Below are 21739 nucleotides of genomic sequence, written 5' to 3' on the forward strand. Positions count from 1 at the left end.
TCAGTGATTCCATCCAACCAGCTCATCCTCTGCCATCCCCTTCTTCTTCTGCCTTCAATCTTTCCCCACATCAGGGTCTTTTCCAATGAGTCAGCTCGTTGCATCAGGTGGTCAAAGTATTGGAGTTTCAGCATCAGTCTTTCCAACGAATATTCAGGACTATACTGAAATATAGTTTAGAACAAAATATTAATGTACCAATGTTAATACAATAAACTATAGTTATTAAGAAAAAATAAATGTTTAATTTAGTTCCTGAACAGGTTTTCAAATTGCTATATATTTAAATTTTCTACATCTACTTCTAGATATTCCTAAGATAAAATATTTACAACTATTGCATAGAGAAGTAACTACTGCTCAAATTGAGTCCATAACATGTAATGTGTACCTGTTCGTGTTTTTTTTTGATAAAATTAACATGAATTTACACTCCAGAGTAGGAGAGTTCATTTATCTTCACAGCCTCTACAGAATTTATTGTTCCTACTAATGAGAATGTACTGTAAAGCAGAGGGGACTCTACTCAATACACTGTGGTGACCTAAATAGGAAGAAAATCCAAAAGTGAGGTTACACACACACACACACATACACATACACACATAAGTGGTTCACTTTGTTGTACAGCAGATACACAATATTTTAAAGCAAATATACTGCAATGAAATTTTTTTAAGTATGCATTAAAACTTGGAAGAGAGTGTTTGCTATGACCAGTGCATTCTCTTGGCAAAACTCTATTAGCCTTTGTCTTGTTTCATTCTGTACTCCAAGGCCAAATTTGCCTGTTCTCTAGGTGTTTCTTGACTTCCTACTTTTCCATTCCAATCACTTATAATGAAAAGGATATCTTTTGGGGGTGTTAGTTCTAGGTCTTGTAGGTCATCATAGAATTGTTCACCTTCAGCTTTTTCAGCATTACTGATTGGGGCATAGACTTGGATTACTGTGATACTGAATTGTTTGCATTGGAAACAAACAGAGATCATTCTGTCTTTTTCTGAGATTGCATCCAAGTACTGCATTTCAGACTCTTTTGTTGACTATGATGGCTACTCCACTTTTTCTAAGGGATTCTTGCCCACAGTAATAAATATAATGGTCATCTGAGTAAATTCACCCATTCCAGTCCATTTTATTTCGCTGATTCCTAAAGTGTCAACGTTCGCTCTTGCCATTTCACTGTTTAACCACTTCTAATTTGCCTTGATTCATGGACCTAACATTCCAGGTTCCTATGCAATATTGCTCTTTGCACCATCAGAAATGCTTATATCACCAGTCACATCCACAACTAAATGTTGTTTTTGCTTTGCCTCTGTCTCTTAATTATTTTTGGAGCTATTTCTTCACTAATCTCCAGTAGCATGTTGGGCACGTACTGAAATGGGGAGTTCAACATTTAGTGTCCTATCTTTTTGCCTTTTCATACTGTTCATGGGATTCGCAAGCGAGAACACTTGAAGTAGTTGGCCATTTCTTTCTCAAGTGGACCACATCTTGTCAGAACTCTCCAACATGACCTGCCATCTTGGGTGGCCCTACATGGCATGGCTTAGTTTCATTGAGTTAGACAAGGCTGTGGCCCATGTGATTAGATTGGTTAGTTTTCTATGATTGTGATTTTAGTCTGTCTGCCCTCTCTCTGATGCTGGGAGGGATTGGGGGCAGGAGGAGAAGGGGACGACCGAGGATGAAATGGCTGGATGGCATCACTGACTCTATGGACGTGAGTCTGAGTAAACTCTGGGAGTTGGTGATGGACAGGGAGGCCTGGCATGCTGCGATTCCTGGGGTCTCAAAGAGCCCGACACGAATGAACTGAACTGAACTGAATCATGCTACTACATAAAGTCATTAGAAATTTCCTGGGACATACCAAGTATTCAATACTTTCTCTTCTACACCATTATCATTGAATATAGAAAGGTGAAATAAATTATTAGGACAATCACCAAATTCATCAACCATGACTTTACTCACTTTGAAGGACATACTTCATTGGGTTTCCCAGATGGGCTTCCAGGCAAAGCCCTCATCGAACACACTTTTTTTTTAATTGCCTGAGAATATTCGTTATCAAACTACTTTTATCTAAAAAACTGAATTATTTAAAATATAACCTATTAAAAGGACCTAAGGACTATCACTACAAATAGCATAATGGTTTGCAATTTGAAAATTGCTGTCATTTAGATTTACCACATATACTAATGGTAGATTGGTCAAGGCCAAAAGATATTATAAAAATGCAAATCAAGTTTATGTATTAATGGAGATTTTATATACTCAGGAAAATACTATTAATATTAAAATTGAAGAAATAATTAACTAGAATCTCTAGAGTTTCAGGAATAAAATGAGATTTAAGGGTCAAATTGACTTTAGTTTCCTCCTGAGAAAATTTTATATATTTTGACTTTATAGAGTGTAAATATCAAACTCAGAATTTATAGGAAAACAATATTAAGGCTACTATTACAAAATGTTAAATTATGAAAGCACTAAATTGGGTCATTCATGTGAACAGAGGAAGCATTATTATGTAAATATTTTGTGAGGTTATAAACTTAAAATTTGTATCTTATCCAAAATGAAAAAAAATATACATTGTAATATTTAAAATATAAAATTTAGTTTGTGAATATAAAATTATTTTTGTATATAACAATAATGATTTTTAAAATTTTGAAAACAATTTTGTAAACGAAAAGGAGCATAAAATGAATGAATCAAATACAAAGATTAGTTTAGTTCATATATATTCAAATTAAAACACTATATATTTCCAGATTCCTAACATATCTCTGATATTTTAAACTATTTGAAATACTTATTGAGTACATTAATACATTCAAATAAATATCATTGAATTTGTGATCTGGATAATATGAGATGTACATTTACCATAATAAGATGGATAAACTTAAATTCAATGTCAAGTATATTAGAAATAGTGCATTAGGTGTTTGAACGGAGAAAGTTATAAAAGTTAATTCCAAGATGCAATGAAGAATAAAGACTCTTATTCTGCTAAACATCAGGATTACTAGAATGTTCAATCATCCTTCATCCAACAAGTATTTGTTGAACTGTTATATGTGCCAATCATGTAGTTATATGAGTTGTTACCAAGGTAAGGAGCAGCGGCTGCACTTTGCTGGAGTAGCCGTGAAGAGATACCCCATGCCCAAAGTAAGAGAAACCCAAGTAAGATGGCAGGTGTTGCAAGAGGGCATCAGAGGGCAGACACACTGAAACCATACTCACAGAAAGCTAGGCAATCTAATCACACTAGGACTACAGCCTTGTCTAACTCAATGAAACTAAGCCATGCCCGTGGGGCAACCCAAGACAGGCGGGTCATGGTGGAGGGGTCTGACATTATGTGGTCCACTGGAGAAGGGAATGGCAAACTACTTCAGTATTCTTGCCTTGAGAACTCCATGAACAGTATGAAAAGGCAAAATGATAGGATACTGAAAGAGGAACTCCACAGGTCAGTAAGTGCCCAATATGCTACTGGAGATGAGTGCAGAAATAACTCCAGAAAGAATGAAGGGATGGAGCCAAAGAAAAAACAATACCCAGCTGTGGATGTGACTGGTGACAGAAGCAAGATCCAATACTGTAAAGAGCAATATTGCATAGGAACCTGGAATGTCAGGTCTATGAATCAAGGCAAATTGGAAGTGGTCAAACAAGAGATGGTAAGAGGAATGTCGACATTCTAGGAATCAGCCAACTGAAATGGACTGGAATGGGTGAGTTTAACTCAGATGACCATTATATCTACTACTGTGGGTAGGAATCCCTTAGAAGAAATGGAGTAGCCATCATGGTCAACAAACCATTCCAAAATTCAGTACTTGGAAGCAATCTCAAAAATGACTGAATGATCTCTGTTCATCTCCAAGGCAAACCATTCAATATCATGGTAATCCAAGTCTATGCCCCAATCAGTAACGCTGAAGAAGCTGAAGTTGAATGGTTCTATGAAGAACTACAAGACGTTTTAGAACTAACACCCAAAAAAGATGCCCTTTTCATTATAGGGGACTGGAATGCAAAAGTAGGAAGTCAAGAAACACCTGGAGTAATAGGCAAATTTGGCCTTGGAATGCAGATTGAAGCAGGGAAAAGACCAATAGAATTTTGGCAAGAAAATACACTGGTCATAGCAAACATCCTCTTCCAACAATACAAGAGAAGACTGTACACATGAACATCACCAGATGGTCAACACCAAAATCAGATTGATTATATTCTTTGTAGCCAAAGATGGAGAAGCTCTATACAGTCAACAAAAACAAGACTGGGAGCTGACTGTGCCTCAGATCATGAAATCCTTATTACCAATTCAGACTTAAATTGAAGAAAGCAGGGAAAACCGCTAGAGCATTCAGGTATGACCTAAATCAAATCCCTTATGATTATACAGTGGAAGTGAGAAATAGATTTAAGGGCCTAGATCTGATAGCTAGAGTGCCTGATAAACTATGGTTGAGGTTCATGACATTGTACAGGAGACAGGGATCAAGAATATCCCCATGGAAAAGAAATGCATAAAAGCAAAATGGCTGTCTGGGGAGGCCTTACAAATAGCTGTGAAAGCAAGAGAAGCAAAAAGAAAAGGAGAAAAGGAAAGATATAAGCATCTGAATGCAGAGTTTCAAAGAACAGCAAGAAGAGATAAGAAAGCCTTCTTCAGCAATCAGTGCAAAGAGGAAAAGAACAGAATGGGAAAGACTAGAGATCTCTTCAAGAAAATTAGAGATACCAAGGGAATATTTCATGCAAAGATGGGCTTGATAAAGGACAGAAATGGTATGGACCTAACAGAAGCAGAAGATATTAAGAAGAGGTGGTAAGAATACACAGAAGAACTGTACAAAAAAGATCTTCATGACCCAGATAATCACGATGGTATGATCACTCATCTAGAGCCAGACATCCTCAAATGTGAAGTCAAGTGGACTTTAGAAAGCATCACTATGAACAAAGCTTGTGGAGGTCAAATCCTGAAAGATGATGCTGTGAAAGTGCTGCACTCAATATGCCGGCAAATTTGGAAAACTCAGCAGTGGCCACAGGACTGAAAGAGGTCAATTTCATACCAATCGTAACGAAAGGCAATGCCAAAGAATGCTCAAACTACTGCACAATTGCACTCATCACACATGCTAGTAAAGGAATGCTCAAAATTCTCCAAGCCAGGCTTTAGCAATACATGAACCATGAACTTCCTTATGTTCAGGCTGGTTTTAGAAAAGGCAGAGGAACCAGAGATCACATTACCAACATCCACTCGGTCATGGAAAAAGCAAGGTAGTTCCAGAAAAACATCTATTTTTGCTTTATTGACTATGCCAAATCCTTTGACTGTGTGGATCACAATAAACTGTGGAAAATTCTGAGAGAGATAGGAATACAAGACTACCTGATCTGCCTCTTGAGAAATCTTTATGCAGGTCAGGAAGCATCAGTTAGAACTGGACATGGAACAACAGACTGGTTCCAAATAGGAAAAGGAGTCTGTCAAGGCTGTATATTGTCACCCTGCTTATTTAACTTATATGCAGAGTACATCATAAGAAACACTGGACTGGAAGAAACACAAGCTGGATCAAGATTGCTGGGAGAAATAACCTCAGATATGCAGATGACACCATCCTGATGGCAGAAAGTGAAGAGGAACTGTAAAGCGTCTTGATGAATGTGAAAGAGGAGAGTGAATATCTTGGCTTAAAGCTCAACATTCAGAAAACGAAGATCATGGCACCAGTCCCATCACTTCATGGAAAATAGATGGGGAAACAGTGGAAACAGTGTTAGACTTTATTTTTTGGAGCTCCAAAATCACTGCAGATGATGACTGCAGCCATGAATTTAAAAGATGCTTACTCCTTGGTAGAAAAGTTATGATCAACCTAGACAGCATACTCAAAAGCAGAGACATTACTCTACTGACTAAGGTCCATCTAGTCAAGGCTATGTTTTTTCCAGTAGCCATGTATGGATGTGAGAGTTGGACTGTGAAGAAGGCTGAGCGCCAAAGTATTGATGCTTTTAACTGTGGTGTTGGAGAAGACTCTTGAGAGTCCCTTGGACTGCAAGGAAATCCAACCAGTCCATTCTGAAGGAGATCAACCCTGGGATTTCTTTGGAAGGACTGATGCTAAAGCTGAAACTCCAGGACTTTGGCCACCGCATGCAAAGAGTTGACTCTTTGGAAATGACTCTGATGCTAGGAGGGATTGGGGGCAGGAGGAATGGGGGACGACAAAGGATGAGATGGCTGATGGCATCACTGACTTGATAGACATGACTCTGAATGAACTCCGGGAGTTGGTGATGGACAGGAAGGCCTGGCATGCTGCAATTCATGGGGTCGCAAAGAGTCAGACATGACTGAAAGACTGAATTGAACTGATTAGCCACTACCCCACTATCCTCCCACTAGTGCTCTTCTCCAACATCCTGAGCTTTATAGCAGAACCCCTAAACTCCCTACAATTAAAGGCTCAAATTCAAGTAGAACTAGTGGTCACTTGGACACTACTTCAACTCTGATTTCAATCTACAGTGAATAGGCAGTAATAGTATTATATGGTTTCCAACATTCTGGGTACTATTGCAGAATTTATATTCAACCAACTACATTTCCCAGAATTCTCTTCACTGTAGAGAAGGGAACAGAGACAGCTTGAAATGTTGAAGATAGAGGATAAACAGTAGCTATGTTTCTCTTTTAATCCCAAAATGTCAGTGCAGTGTATGAGAGTTTACAGCTGGTCACATTATTGTCTCTTCTGCCATTGATGCGAGGCAGCAACCAGGCTGTTCTACCTCCTGATGGATTTCTTAAATCATCCAATACTGGGGCCAGGTGTATGTTTTGCTTCATGATAAAGGGCATTATCTTTTCCTGTGGAATATCTCTATCTAGGTGACACCCAGGTATTGAGAGACTAAGGAGGGTTTAGACGTAATGCTCAAAATTCTCCAAGCCAGGCTTCGGCAATATGTGAACCATGAACTTCCAGATGTTCAAACTGGTTTTACAAAAGACTGAGGAACCAGAGATCAAATTGCCAACATTTTCTGGATCATGGAAAAAGCAAAAGAGTTCCAGAAAAACATCTATTTCTGCTTTATTGACTATGCCAAAGCCTTTGACTGTGTGGATCACAATAAACTGTGAGAGAGATGGGAATACCAGACCACCTGACCTGCCTCTTGAGAAACCTAAATGCAGGTCAGGAAGCATCAGTTAGAACTGGACATGGAACAACAGACTGGTTCCAAATAGGAAAAGGAGTCCATCAAGGCTGTATATTGTCACCCTGCTTATTTAACTTCTATGCAGAGTACATCATGAGAAACACTGGACTGGAAGAAACACAAGCTGGAATCAAGATTGCTGGGATAAATATCAATAACCTCAGATATGCAGATGACACCACCCTTATGGCAGAAAGTGAAGAGGAGCTAAAAAGCCTCTTGATGAAAGTGAAAGAGGAGAGTGAAAAAGTAGGCTTAAAGCTCAACATTCGGAAAATGTAGATCATGGCATCTATTTCCATCACTTCATGGGAAATAGATGGAGAAACAGGGTAAACAGTGTTAGACTTATTTTTTGGGGCTCCAAAATCACTGCAAATGGTGACTGCAGCCATGATATTAAAAGACGCTTACTCCTTGGAAGAAAAGTTATGACCAACCTAGATAGCATGTTGAAAAGCAGAGACATTACTTTGCCAACAAAGGTCCGTCTAGTCAAGGCTATGGTTTTTCCTGTGGTCATGTATGGATGTGAGAGTTGGACTGTGAAGAAAGCTGAGCGCCATAGAATTGATGCTGTGTTGTTGGAAAAGAGTCTTGAGAGTCCCTTGGACTGCAAGGAGAGCCAACCAGTCCATTCTGAAGGAGATCAGCCCTGGGATTTCTTTGGAAGGAATGATGCTGAAGCTGAAACTCCAGTACTTTGGCCACGTCATGGGAAGTGTTGACTCATTGGAAAAGATTTTGATGCTGGGATGGATTGGGGACAGGAGAAGAAGGGGACGGCAGAGGATAAGATGGCTGGATAGCATCACTGACTCGATGGACATGAGTCTGAGTGAACTCCGGATGTTGGTGATGGACAAGGAGGCCTGGCGTGCTGCAATTCTTGGGGTCACAAAGAGTCAGACACGACTGAGAGGCTGAATCGAACTGAACTGTGGGTTCCAGCACATCCTCAGAGATTCAACAATTTCCTTGCTTCCCCTAGTTTGTGCCTATATTTCTTTCCTGATGGCCCTACTGATTTCCGGGTGTAATTGCAGATGGAAAAAAAAATCAGCCTTACCTAGATTTTTAATGATCCCCAATGATGTCTCAGGGATTAGATAGTACCTCAAATGGTAAAAAGTATGCCTGCAATGCAGGAGACCGGAGTTCAATCCCTGGGTTGGGAAGATCCTTGGAGAAGGAAATGGCAATCCATTCCAGTACTCTTGCCTGAAAAACCCCATGGATGGAGACTGGCAGGTTACAGTCCATGATGTCACAAAAAGTCAGACATGACTGAGTGACTTCACTTTCAATGATGCCTCTAACAAATGCTTTTATATATATTCTTTAATGGAAATCCACTCCAGTACTCTTGCCTGGAAAATCCCATGGAGAGAGGAGCCTGGTAGGCTACAGTCCATGGGGTCGCAAAGAGTCGGACAAGACTGAGCAACTTCACTCTTCACTCAAGTTCTGCTTCTCTTGTTTTCAGATATAAAATTCAGTACAGCAAATGTTTCTAGTGGAACAGAACATCAAAATGGGTAATTTGAATTGTGTACAGTTTATCCATAGTGATCTTATATGATTGCAGATACTATGACAGTATTTCCAATGGTAAAGACAGTGTTCATACATCATATTTTGTGGTAAAACATGGAAACTCACAAAACAATAACTTAAAATATCACTTGTAATCAAGAGATTAGACAATAAAAGGTATTAGGTAACAAATTATTTGGTACCATAAGAAATGTTGTCAAAATAAACAGTATAATAAGGTTAGGTGTTTGTTTTAAAATATACTGGCGAATTTAGGGATTAAAAGAGGAACTCATAATATTAACTGCTAATCCCAAGCTTTTGCTTCTTTGAATATCCTAAACTCTCATAGCTCTATGGTTAAAATTTCTGAAAATAAAGCCCTAAATTTAATCCTGCTAGGGATCAAGTTATACCACAAAATAAATTCCAAAATATTCAAGGTCCATTATTTTGAAGTAGCGAATCAATTTTGTAGGAGTGGAATTGGGATGCACCTAAAGTTAAATCCCATGGAACTTAAACTTCTAAATTGTTCTGATCCTCCTTCAACTATGAAAATATCTCTTGACACCTTCTACGGGGAGGTTAATCTTCCCTTGCCTCAAAATCTACAGCTTCCTCTGAAATAATTGCTTTATTAGACACTGATGAACTTCAGGATTTATCCCCTTAGTTTCATATTGCTTTTATAAACAAACTATAACAATTTATGCTGAGTACTAGGAGAGAATTTGTTTTCTTATCTTTTTCACCTTCTAGTATGTGTGTGTACTTGGTCGTTCAGTTAAGTCCAACTCTTGGTGACCCACTGATGTAGTCTGCCAGGCTCCTCTGTCTATGGGGATTCTCCAAACAAGAATATTGGAGTGGGTTGTCATGTCCTCCACCAGGGGATCCTTCCAACCCAGAGACTGAACCCAAGTCTCTGACATTGCAGATGGATTTTTACCAACTAAGGCACCAGGAAAGATCAAAAATACTAGAATGGATAGACTATTCCTTCTCCAGGGATCTTTCTGACCCAGGAGTCAAATTGGGGTCTTCTGCATTGCAGGCAGATTCTTTACCAGCTGAGTTACCAGGGAAGCCTGCCTTCTAGAGGGCTCTCGTATTTATTGGCTTGGGGATTCTTTTTCCATTTTCAGAGACAGCAGTGTGGCATCTTCCAAACTCTTACTCCATTTTCATCATCACCACGTCTCCTTATCTGATTTTGGCCCTTCTGTCTTACTCTTAGATTCACCCAGATAACCCAGAATAAAATTTCATCTTGTTTCTTAACTTAGTCATAACTTACAAAGTTGCTTTTGCCATAAACAGGTGACATATTCCCAGGTTGCAAGGATAAAGATGGGAACATTTTAGTGCATCTATTGTTTGGTTTATTATGCTCTCCCATTTTCTATTGTCTGCATCTATCATTAGACTCAGGTTAAAAATAAGTGAGTGTGTGTGTGACAAAGTATGACCCATAAGATGTGATACATAGCAAATAGTAACAGAAACTTGGGAACACACAGGGATGCAGTTTCAAACTGAGGATAACTGTGGAAAGGACATTAGCTGGATTAGGTTGAGTTTATTGCAATGAGCTCACTAAACAGATTTACAAGTAGCTACAACAATGTGATCCAATTCAGAACTGAGGATTTTAATAGGTGTAAGAATTTTTTAAAAAAACTTAGTTTTAGATAATTTCTACATAATATTTTCTCTTCTCCTGTTTCTTATCACATCCATAATAGTTTAAGATTAGTTAACCATGTATCTCAGTATTAAGTTACAGGATATTAAAGGAGGAATTCCACAGCTTGAAGAGGAAAAAACTCAAGATGGTAAAAATACTTCCCATCCAATTTGGAAATGATTGGTATGTTCTCAGGTATAAGAGTAGATATTTCATTGATGAAAACTTGATTTTGTGAATATATTTACTTGCAATATATATTAAATCTGATTAAAAGTAGTATGTGTGAATACTAACCTGATATTTATTTGTAGTGGGTTCATATGGTATCAGCCTAATTAAACTAGAATTCCATTTTTTTTTTGTGTTCCAAATTATTGTGGGCCATAAGATGTTTTGTGAGACTTGAAAGACAGAAATGAGGGAAATAGTCATTTGTAAAAAGTTAGAGGGATTATTTGCATTTTAAAAGAGGACTAAAATGATTATTAATACAAAGAATAAAGAAATAAAGTGTTCACTTAAAAAGACAGCATAAGAGCTAAGAGGTAAGTGTCAAACAGTGGAAGCAGAGACTAAGGAAACAAGTTATGCTGTGCAGCAGTGATGGCATTTTCCTTAGATTTAAAAGAGCAAAATTCTACAGCACCTTGAAAAAAGAATGGGTAAAACATTGTTACTTATAGATAATACAAGAAATACAGCAATTATAGAACTGAACTTATTCAATCTCTGCTTGATTTTAGATTTTGTTGGAGTTTTCTCAAGTGCAAAGATAAATGTACAGTAACAGAGTCAATCACAATTTAGAACTTCACACATTGTAATCTATTCATTTTCCATTTGCTGAGAGGGTTAAATCTTTGGGATTCAGAAACATGGAATCAGAATCCCTAAGAATTCTAGAGCCATGAGTCATTTAAAAAATATTTTTAATATTTTTGCACATTTTGCTCACCAGTATAGATGTATATAAAAATTAAAGCCTAAGAAATACAAGTTTAGCACTGCTTACAATAGAGAAGGAAATGGCAACCCACTCCAGTGTTCTTGCCTGGAGAATCTCAGGGATGGCGGAGCCTGGTGGGCTGCTGTCTATGGGGTCGGACAGAGTCGGACACGACTGAAGCGATTTAGCTCCAGCAGCAGCAGCAGCAGCACAATGGATTGCAGCCCATGTTAAACAAGGATGAACTGAGAAATTCCAGCAAATGTTATCAGGTAATGTTTAAGTAAACATAACCTTCAAGTTTCCTTGTAAAATACCAAGGTTAGGGCATAATTTGCTCCAAAAGTGTGTTACTTTTTTTGTTATTACCCATCATAGGGTTTGTATAACATGTACTTTGTGTATAAACAATATATTCTTTATACAATCCTCACTTTTCACAAAGACAGGGCCACAAACATCACAAACATTCATTTTAACATTGTAATGACAGGGAACAGGGCTTGCTGACTAGATCATGACCACATCCTGTCCTGTCTGGTCCTTGACTGAGACTCAGAATTGTTCAACTTATCCCTTGATGGAACAGCATCCTGTTCTGACCTTGCTTTTGATTTGATGTCAGTGGATCCCTTTGTACCAGTAACATACATTGACTACTAAAAACCTAATTCATATGGCTGAAAGTTACTAACCAATTTTCATCAGATTACATGAGTGAAAGTCGCTCAGTCATATCAAACTCTTCGAGACCCCGTGAACTATACAGTCCATGGAATTCTCTAGGCCAGGATACTGGAGTGGGTAGCCTTTCCCTTCTCCAGGGTATCTTCCCAACCAAGGGATGGAACCCAGGTCTATTATAAGGCAGAGTCTTTACCAACTGAGCCACAAGGGAAGCCCTCCACAGACTATAAGATTCAGAAAAACAGATAAGAAAGCTGTGGTACATATACACGATGGAGTATTACTCAGCCATTAAAAAGAATACATTTGAATCAGTTCCGATGAGATGGAAGAAACTGGAGCCGATTATACAGAGTGAAGTAAGCCAGAAAGAAAAACACCAATACAGTATACTGACACATATATATGGAATTTAGAAAGATGGCAATGACGACCCTGTATGCAAGTCAGCAAAAAAGACACAGATGTGTATAATGGACTTTTGGACTCAGAGGGAGAGGGAGAGGGTGGGATGATTTGGGAGAATGGCATTGTAACATGTATACTATCATGTAAGAATCGAATCGCCAGTCTATGTCCGACACAGGATACAGCATGCTTGGGGCTGGTGCACGGTGATGACCCAGAGAGATGTTATAGGGAGGGAGGTGGGAGGGGGGTTCATGTTTGGGAACGCATGTACACCCGTAGTGGATTCATGTCAATGTATGGCAAAACCAATACAGTACTGTAAAGTAAAATAAAGTAAAAATAAAAATTAAAAAAAAAAAGATTCAGAAAAACAAAACAAGCAAACAGACATAAAACTTCCTAAGACTGTCAAGAAAATTCTTACCTGGAAACTATTCCAACTAGATTTCCTAAGGTTTTTACATCAGTTCCCCAGGATCAAGGTAGATAAGCTATGTCACTCTTATCTATATCCAAGAAGCAGAAAACTTTTAAACTCTTATCTTTCATATGACTTCCCTGATGTATGTAGGCATTCTACCTTTCCTCTTTCTACCCCACCCTACCTTGTGGTTTCCTTGTCTATTAAGCAAAGTATTAAAAACAAACAAACAGCTTGCCTAAATGTTCTGCTGTATGACCTATTTTTCTTGTGGATGATATTTTATAATACTCTCAGCTCGATTTCTTATTTAAACTAAAGCCAATTGTACTTTATCTTTTCAGAAGATAAAGGTATGAATATACGTATATTGAGATCTTTATGAACATATTGACTTTTATGAAAGTTAATTTGATCTTTCTAGAAAATACAGTGCTTTCGCACAAATATCAGCTGAAAAAATAGATGTAAAGTGATTTTATACATAATAAATGAATAGTATATCTCATATGAGAAGTATAAAAGGAAAGAACACCCAGAAAAAGTCTCTCTTTCTGGAGAAAGAAGGTTAAAGAGATCATTCTGTGGATTTTAAGAGGTAAAATATATTAGGTTGGTGCAAAAATTGTGGTTTTGCATTTTTAATATTGCCATCTGATATTAGAATACATTCTTAAATAAATATGGTTATGTTATACATCATCTTAATGCAAATTTCTTGCTTTATAATTTTTTACTAATGACTTATTATTTTCTATTTGTATACATATGTATAAGTATATGTATACATATATATGACTATAGTAATGATGTTAGACAAAAATAAAATCTAAGTGATTTTTTCTGAGCTCAAAATGGGTTGTAAAGCAGCAGAGAAATCTCACAACATTAACAATACACTTGGCCCAGGGACTGCTAATGAATGTACAGTGCAGTGTTGATTCAAGTGTTTTGCAAAAAAGATGAGAGCCTTGAAGATGAAAAGTGCAGTGGCCAATCATCTGAAGTTGACAATGACCAATGGAGAGCCATCATCAAATCTGATTCTCTTACAACTACTAGTTGCCAAAGAACTCAGTGTTGACCATCTTACAGTCATTTGGCGTTTGAAGTAAATTGGAAAGGTGAAAGAGCTAAACAAGTGGGGGCCTCAGGAGCTGATTTAAAAAAAAAATCATCATTTTGAATTGTCATCTTCTTTTTTGCTATGCAACAACAGTGAACCATGTCTTGATCAGATTGGGATGTGCAATGAAAAGTGGACTTTATCCAATAACCAGTCATGACCAGCTCAATGGCTGGACTGAGAAGAAGTTCCAAAGCATTTCCTAAAGCCAAACTTACACCAAGGAAGATCATGGTCACTGTTTGGTGGTCTGCTGTCCATCTGATCCACTACAGCTGTCTGAATCCTGGTTTACATTTGAGAAATATGCTCAGCAAGTCAATGAGATGCACCAAAATCTGCAAGGCCTGTGGCTAGCATTGGTGGACAGATAGGCCCAATACTTCTCCATGATGATGACCGGCCACATAATGCACAATCAATGCTTCAAAACTTGAACAAATTGGGTTATGAAATTTTGCCTCATCTGCCATCTTCACATGACCTCTTGCCAACTGACTACCACTTCTTCAAGCATCTTGACAATTTTTTTTTCAGGGAAAACTCTTCCACAACCAGCAGGAGGCAGAAAGTGCTTTCCAAGAGTTCGTTAAATGCTGACACATGGATTTTTACACTTCAGGAATAAACAAACTTATTTCTTGTTGGCAAAACTTTGTTGATTGTAATGGTTCCTATTTTGATTCATAAAGATGTGTCTGAGTCTAGTTACAATGATTTAAAATTCACAGCCTAATGGTAGAGGTAGGGTATAAAATACATTCAATTTTATGTATGTTGTTTTGAGAAGTTGCGACATCCAAGTAGTCATGTCTTACCTTAGCCAAGAAATGTTGAGTCAAATTTAAAAAGGAGACCTGCTTTATTTAGAGAAATAAAGGCACATTTATGATAGGGAAAATTTCTCAGGTATTTAGTGAATGCAAATAACTGATGTGAGTAAAGGAAATACAAAAAAGTAACAGTGATAGAGAAATTAAAGATGTTATTAACATGGAGGATGGCAAAAGATAAACTGTGATGACTAATGAGCATCATTGAATGTTGAAAACAAGTTTAAAGAAGTGAGACCTGGGGAAGGAAATTATATTTGTACTTGAAGATAGCACAGATGATACTATGGTGGTGCTTTAGTCACTAAGTTGTGTCTGACTCTTGCAATCCCATGGACTATAGCCTGCCAGGCTCCTCTATCCATGGGATAGTATAGGGTGATACTACAGGATGAGTTAAAAAATATACCCAGTTTACTAAGATAAGAGCACAACTGTGCTTTGAGGATATTCACTATAGAGGAACAAAGTGAACCCCAAATGCCTACTAAACCTTTTGGATATATTAACCAATAATTCTTGTGTACCAACCAGAAGAAAATAGATATTATATTTGGTAAATGGTCATACCATTTATTTCTCTACAATAAAAAGTGAATTGTTAATATTAGCAAAGAAAAAATACAACCAATTAGGTCCATCAGGTATTTCTAAATGTACTAACCTAGGAATCACCTGAATATTCTGTTCTTAAATTTTTTTCAGTAAAAAAAAACCTTTCTATTAAGAACCCATAAATGCTTAACAAATACATACCAATTCCTTTAAAGAAAAAAAAATCATAAAATATAATTCTCAAATCCATCTATTATTGCCTTTATTTTTTTCCTATTTTCCTCAATCCCAGGGAGGCAAAGAATCTCAGCAGATGCTTTTATTTTCTTCTATTGCAAAAATTGCTGCAAAGAAATAAAGAATATGAGAACTGCTTTGATTCTCAAAATCTGCAAAAGGCTGAAAAATAAGGAAAAGCTATTTTTCAGTTTTCTTTCCCCTAAGAATAACCACTGAAACTACAGTTTTAGTATAAAAGTTCTTACTTCTAATACTAAAATAATATTTATTTATTTGATTTTTGTGACATGTATTCATAAAATAATCTGGAACTGGACAAAGAATGATAAATCAACTGGAGCAATTTTTCCATGAATGATGCTTGAATCAACAAAGATTGAGACCTCTGAACACCTCCATGACTCACAGCTGCAGGATGCTACACTTATTCAGGAAGTTCAGTCATGCATGCACCAAGCACTGCTTGCTCAGCAGGAAAGAAGCCCTCTTAGAACTATGGACTCAGCAGAATCCCTGGATATAAGTTCCATAACAGCCTCAAAATGCTATAAACACTCCTTTCTTGTCTCATATATAGCAGTTTTCACTCTACATTTACATTGACATTTGTATCATAAGTATAAATATATGTTATGTATATAAATGTAATATATGTATATACACACATATATGTATGTAATCCATGATGATAAAACACTGGAGAAGCAGACACTTTTCTCCAATTGAATATGTTATGTGCCAAGTATTCATTAAATCACCTTGCTGCTGTTCTATAATTGAATGAATAAGCCACTTCATTAACACATAATTTATATTGAACACTAAAAATTGAACTCCGTGCTAAATGCTCTAAGATTTGAAGAATAAGTATACACTGTTTTAGCACTGTAGGTGCTCAAAATTTTTAGAGCATTTGGACAAGAAAATGAATAATTAATATCTAGCAACAAAATGTGGTTCCACAGTATTATAAAGATTTTTGATTAAAGTATACATGTGAATTTAAACCAGGCACCCACCACTACCATTAGAATATTATAGGTCCTCTTTCAAATTTTAACTCTTCTGAATGCTATACTAATTCTTATTTGTCCAGAAAATAAAATCATTTTCTATTGCTTCCTAATAATAAAGTATTGGGAAATAAAGCTGGAAAATAATGAAAAAAAATTCTAAGCCTCAGATTCTTTTCTCTAAATAAGATTTTAATATACAAAACTTTGACTTTCAAAAATATAATTGCTTAATTAGGTCCTATTTAATTTTTGTTTAATTTCTGTTACTCTAGGAGGTTAGATATTGGAGAAGAAAAGGGCAACCCACTCCAGTATTCTTGGCTGGAGAATCCCAGGGACAGGGAGCCTGATGGCTGCTGTCTATGGGGTGGCACAGAGTCAGACACGACTGAAGCGACTTAGCAGGAGGTTAGATAAGGCAGATTTTGCTGCAATTTATGTCAGAGTGTTCTGCTTATGTTTTCCTCTAAAAGTTTTATAGTTTCTGGACTTGCATCTAGGTTATTAATCCATTTTGAGTTTTCTTTTGAGTATGCTGTTAGGAAGTGTTCTAATTCAACAAATAAATAAAGTTGTGGTGCCTATATATAGTGGAATATTACTCAGCCATTTTGCATCAGTTATAGTGAGGCGGATGAAACTAGTGTCTGTGATACAAGAGTGAAGTAAGTCGGAGAGAGGAAAACACATATCCTATATATATATATATATATATATATATATATATATATATATATATATGGTATCTAAAAAAAAAAATGGTACTGATGAACCTATTTGTAGGGCAGGAATCAAGAATCAGATGTAGAGACCAGAATTGTGGACACTGGAGGAAGGAGAGGGTGGGACAAATTGAGAGTAGCTATGACATATACACACTACTATGTGTAAAATTGGGCTTCCCTGGTAGCTCAAATGGTAAAGCATCTGCCTACAATGCAGGAGACCCGGGTTTGATCCCTGGGTCGGGAAGATCCCCTGGAGAAGGAAATGGCAACTCACTCCAGTATTCTTGCCTGGACAATTCCATGGAGCGAGGAGCCTGATAGGCTACAGTCCATGGGGTTGCGAAGAGTTGGACATGACTGAGCGATTTCACTTCACTTTTATGTGTATTATAGATAGGTAGTGGGAAGCTGTTGTATAGCCCAGGGAGCTCAGCTTGGTGCTCCATGACTACCTAGAAGGGTGGGAAGGGGAAAGAGGGAAGTGGTTCAAGAGGGAAGGAATATTGAAGGAGCAAGATACTATTTTCACTGCCTAAAAAATGGGAAGAAAGAAATGTGAAGTAAACTTGAGTACCAATTTAATGCTTCTATAAAAACCTCAAGTCTTCAAGGTACAAAGTAAGGGAATGAGACAACTGAAAATTATAATTCATGTGTAGCAATTGAAACTCTCATTTATCATTGTGTGTTAGTCCGTTGTGGCAGACTCTTTGCGACCCCATGGACTGCAGCCCACCAGGCTTCCCTGTCCATGAGATTTTCCTGGCAAGGATACCGGAGTCTGTTGCCATTTCCTTCTCCAGGGGATCTTCCTGACCCAGGGATTGAATCTGGGTCTCCTGCACTGCAGGCAGATTCTTTACCAATTGAGCTACAAGAGAAACCCACCATTCATTATTGGTGGGAATGCAAAATGATACCAATACCTTAAAAGTTTGGCAGTTTCACAAAACTGCCAATCCAGACATACCAATCCAGAAATTGTGCTCCCTGCTGTTTGCCCAAATGTGCTTAAAATTTATGTCTACACAAAAGCCTATAAATGAATGTTTATAACAGCTTTATAAATAATTACCAAAACTTAGAAGAAATCAACATATCCTTTAGTAGGTGAATGGAGAAATTTTCTTACATCCAGAATATAAAATATTACCCAGCATTAAAAAGAAATGAACTATCCGTATGAAAGATGCTCAACATCACTCATTATTAGAGAAATGCAAATCAAAACCACAATGAGGTACCACTTCACACCAGTCAGAATGGCTGTGATCCAAAAATCGGCAAGCAATAAATGCTGGAGAGGGTGTGGAGAAAAGGGAACCCTCCTACACTGTTGGTGGGAATGCAAACTAGTACAGCCACTATGGAGAACAGTGTGGAGATTCCTTAAAAAATTGCAAATAGAACTACCTTATGACCCAGCAATCCCACTTCTGGGCATACACACCGAGGAAACCAGAATTGAAAGAGACACATGTACCCCAATGTTCATCGCAAAACTGTTTATAATAGCCAGGACATGGAAACAACGTAGATGTCCATCAGCAGATGAATGGATAAGAAAGCCGTGGTACATATACACAATGGAGTATTACTCAGCCGTTAAAAAGAATTCATTTGAATCAGTTCTGTTGAGATGGATGAAACTGGAGCCGATTATACAGAGTGAAGTAAGCCAGAAAGAAAAACACCAATACAGTATACTAACACATATATATGGAATTTAGGAAGATGGCAATGACGACCCTGTATGCAAGACAGGGAAAGAGACACAGATGTGTATAACGGACTTTTGGACTCAGAGGGAGAGGGAGAGGGTGGGATGATTTGGGAGAATGCCATTCTAACATGTATACTATCATGTGAATTGAATCGCCAGTCTATGTCTGACGCAGGATGCAGCATGCTTGGGGCTGGTACATGGGGATGACCCAGAAAGATGTTATGGGGAGGGAGGTGGGAGGGGGGTTCATGTTTGGGAATGCATGTAAGAATTAAAGATTTTAAAATTAAAAAAAAAAAAGGAAAACCTAATGAATGGAAAAAAATAAAATAAAATAAAAAATTAAAAAAAAAAAAAAGAAATGAACTATCAAGCTGTGAAAAGACATAGAGGTACTTTAGACACATACTATTAAGTAAAGCAAGCCAATCTAAGGATACATACTACTTGATTCCAACTATATAATGCTGCAAAAAAGGAAAGACTGCAGAGATAGTTAAAAGATTTTCTCTCATTGCTTTCCTAAGGAGTATAAAGTGGAATGTGGTGGTTTGGAGAAATTTACATTTCTCTAATGACTGATGATATATATTTTTTTTCTTTGCTACAGGCCATATATATGTCATAGAGAAATTTTTAGTCAAATACTTTGACTATTTTTGATTTTTATTGTTGCTGCTATTGAATTTTAGGAGTTCTTTACATATTCCTGATATGAACCCTTCATTGAATATGATTTGCAAACATTTTCTACTACTTCGTTTGCTGCCCTTTCACTATTAATAGTGTTATCAGTTCAGTTCAGTTCAGAGTGCTATAAGAGGCAAAAATATTTTTAATTTTTATGTAGTTCAACATATCTAATTGAAGAAGCGTGTTGGAGAAGACTCTTGAGAGTCCCTTGGACTGCAAGGAGATCCAACCAGTCCATTCTGAAGGAGATCACCCCTGTGATTTCTTTGGAAGGAATGATGCTAAAGCTGCAACTCCAGTACTTTGGCCATCTCATGCAAAGAATTGACTTATTGGAAAAGACTCTGATGCTGGGAGGGATTGGGGGCAGGAGGAGAAGGGGACGACAGAGGATGAGATGGCTGGATGACATCACTGACTCGATGGACGTGAGTCTGAATGAACTCCGGGAGCTGGTGATGGACAGGGAGGCCTGGCGTGCTGCGATTCATGGGGTCGCAAAGAGTCGGACACATCTGAGCGACTGAACTGAACTGAAACACTGTTCTTTCCACTTTCAGTGGCTACCTGGCTGCTGGTTTTCAAAGCTATTAGAGTAGTGAGTCTTGAAGAAAAGAAACAGGGCAAACAAACTCATCACACAAAACACTGTTAATGTTGGAATTACTTTGTTTTCAGAGTAAAGATTTTCTGCTTTATGAAAGACTTCGGCTGATTTCTAGAGTTCTGGACTAGCTGACTGTTTTTGCCAGTTTTTCCTGTCATTGTTACAGAAGAGAATTTTCAGATATCTTCACCATTTTCACAGACATCACTCTCAGCATGTATACTAGTGATGTTATTTGTCAAAAAATTGAGAAATAAGAACTCATGGGAAAGATTGGAGTACAATAACATTAATTTACAGGCTGAAAATGTCATCACCTTCTAAAACACAGCCTGAAACTTAAAGAGCATGTTGAAAAATTACTACTATTCTAATGTTCTTTAAATTCAGCTTTACATAGTATTTCAAAACATTCTCCAATATTTTTGATAAATTATTAGGCTTAAAATAGGGTTGAGCCTATTTATGAAAGCATGAACTTTATCTATACTTAAATGAGATACAATAATTATCCTATTTATTCTAGCCCTAGTTTCTTTTTTTAAAAAAAGTTTATTTACTTTTTAATTGAAAGGTAATTACTTTACAGATTTTTTTGTTGTTGTTTTCTGTCAAACATCAGTTGAATCAGCCATAGGTATATGTATGTCCCCTCCCTCTTGAACCTCCCTCCGCATTCCACCCATCTAGTTTGATACAGAGCCCCTGTTTGAGTTTCCTGAGTCATTTAGCAGATTCCCATCAGCTATCTATTTTACATATGGTAATGTAAGTTTCCATGTTACTCTCTCCATACATCTCACCCTCTCCTCCCCTCTTCTCTGTGTCAATAAGTCTGTTCTCTTCATTTGTTTCTCCATTGCTGCCTTGCAAATAAATTCATCAATACCATCCTTCTAGATTCCATATATATGCATTAGTATACAATATTTATCTTTCTCTTTCTGACTTACTTCACTCTGTATAAGAGGCTCTAGGTTCATCGACCTCATTGGAACAGACTCAAATGTGTTCCTTTTTATGGCTGAATAATATTCCATTGTGTATGTGTATCACAGCTTTTTTTTTCAGATTTTATTTATTTATTTTTTTTACTTTACAATATTGTATTGGTTTTGCCATACATCAACATGAACCTGCCATTCATTTGTTGATGGACATCTAGGTTGCTTCCATGTTCTAGCTATTGTAAATAGTGCTGCAGTGAACATTGAGGGTACATTGTTTTCTTCAA

Source organism: Ovis canadensis, chromosome 16, assembly GCF_042477335.2.
Source record: "Ovis canadensis isolate MfBH-ARS-UI-01 breed Bighorn chromosome 16, ARS-UI_OviCan_v2, whole genome shotgun sequence".
Classification (NCBI taxonomy): Eukaryota; Metazoa; Chordata; class Mammalia; order Artiodactyla; family Bovidae; genus Ovis; species Ovis canadensis.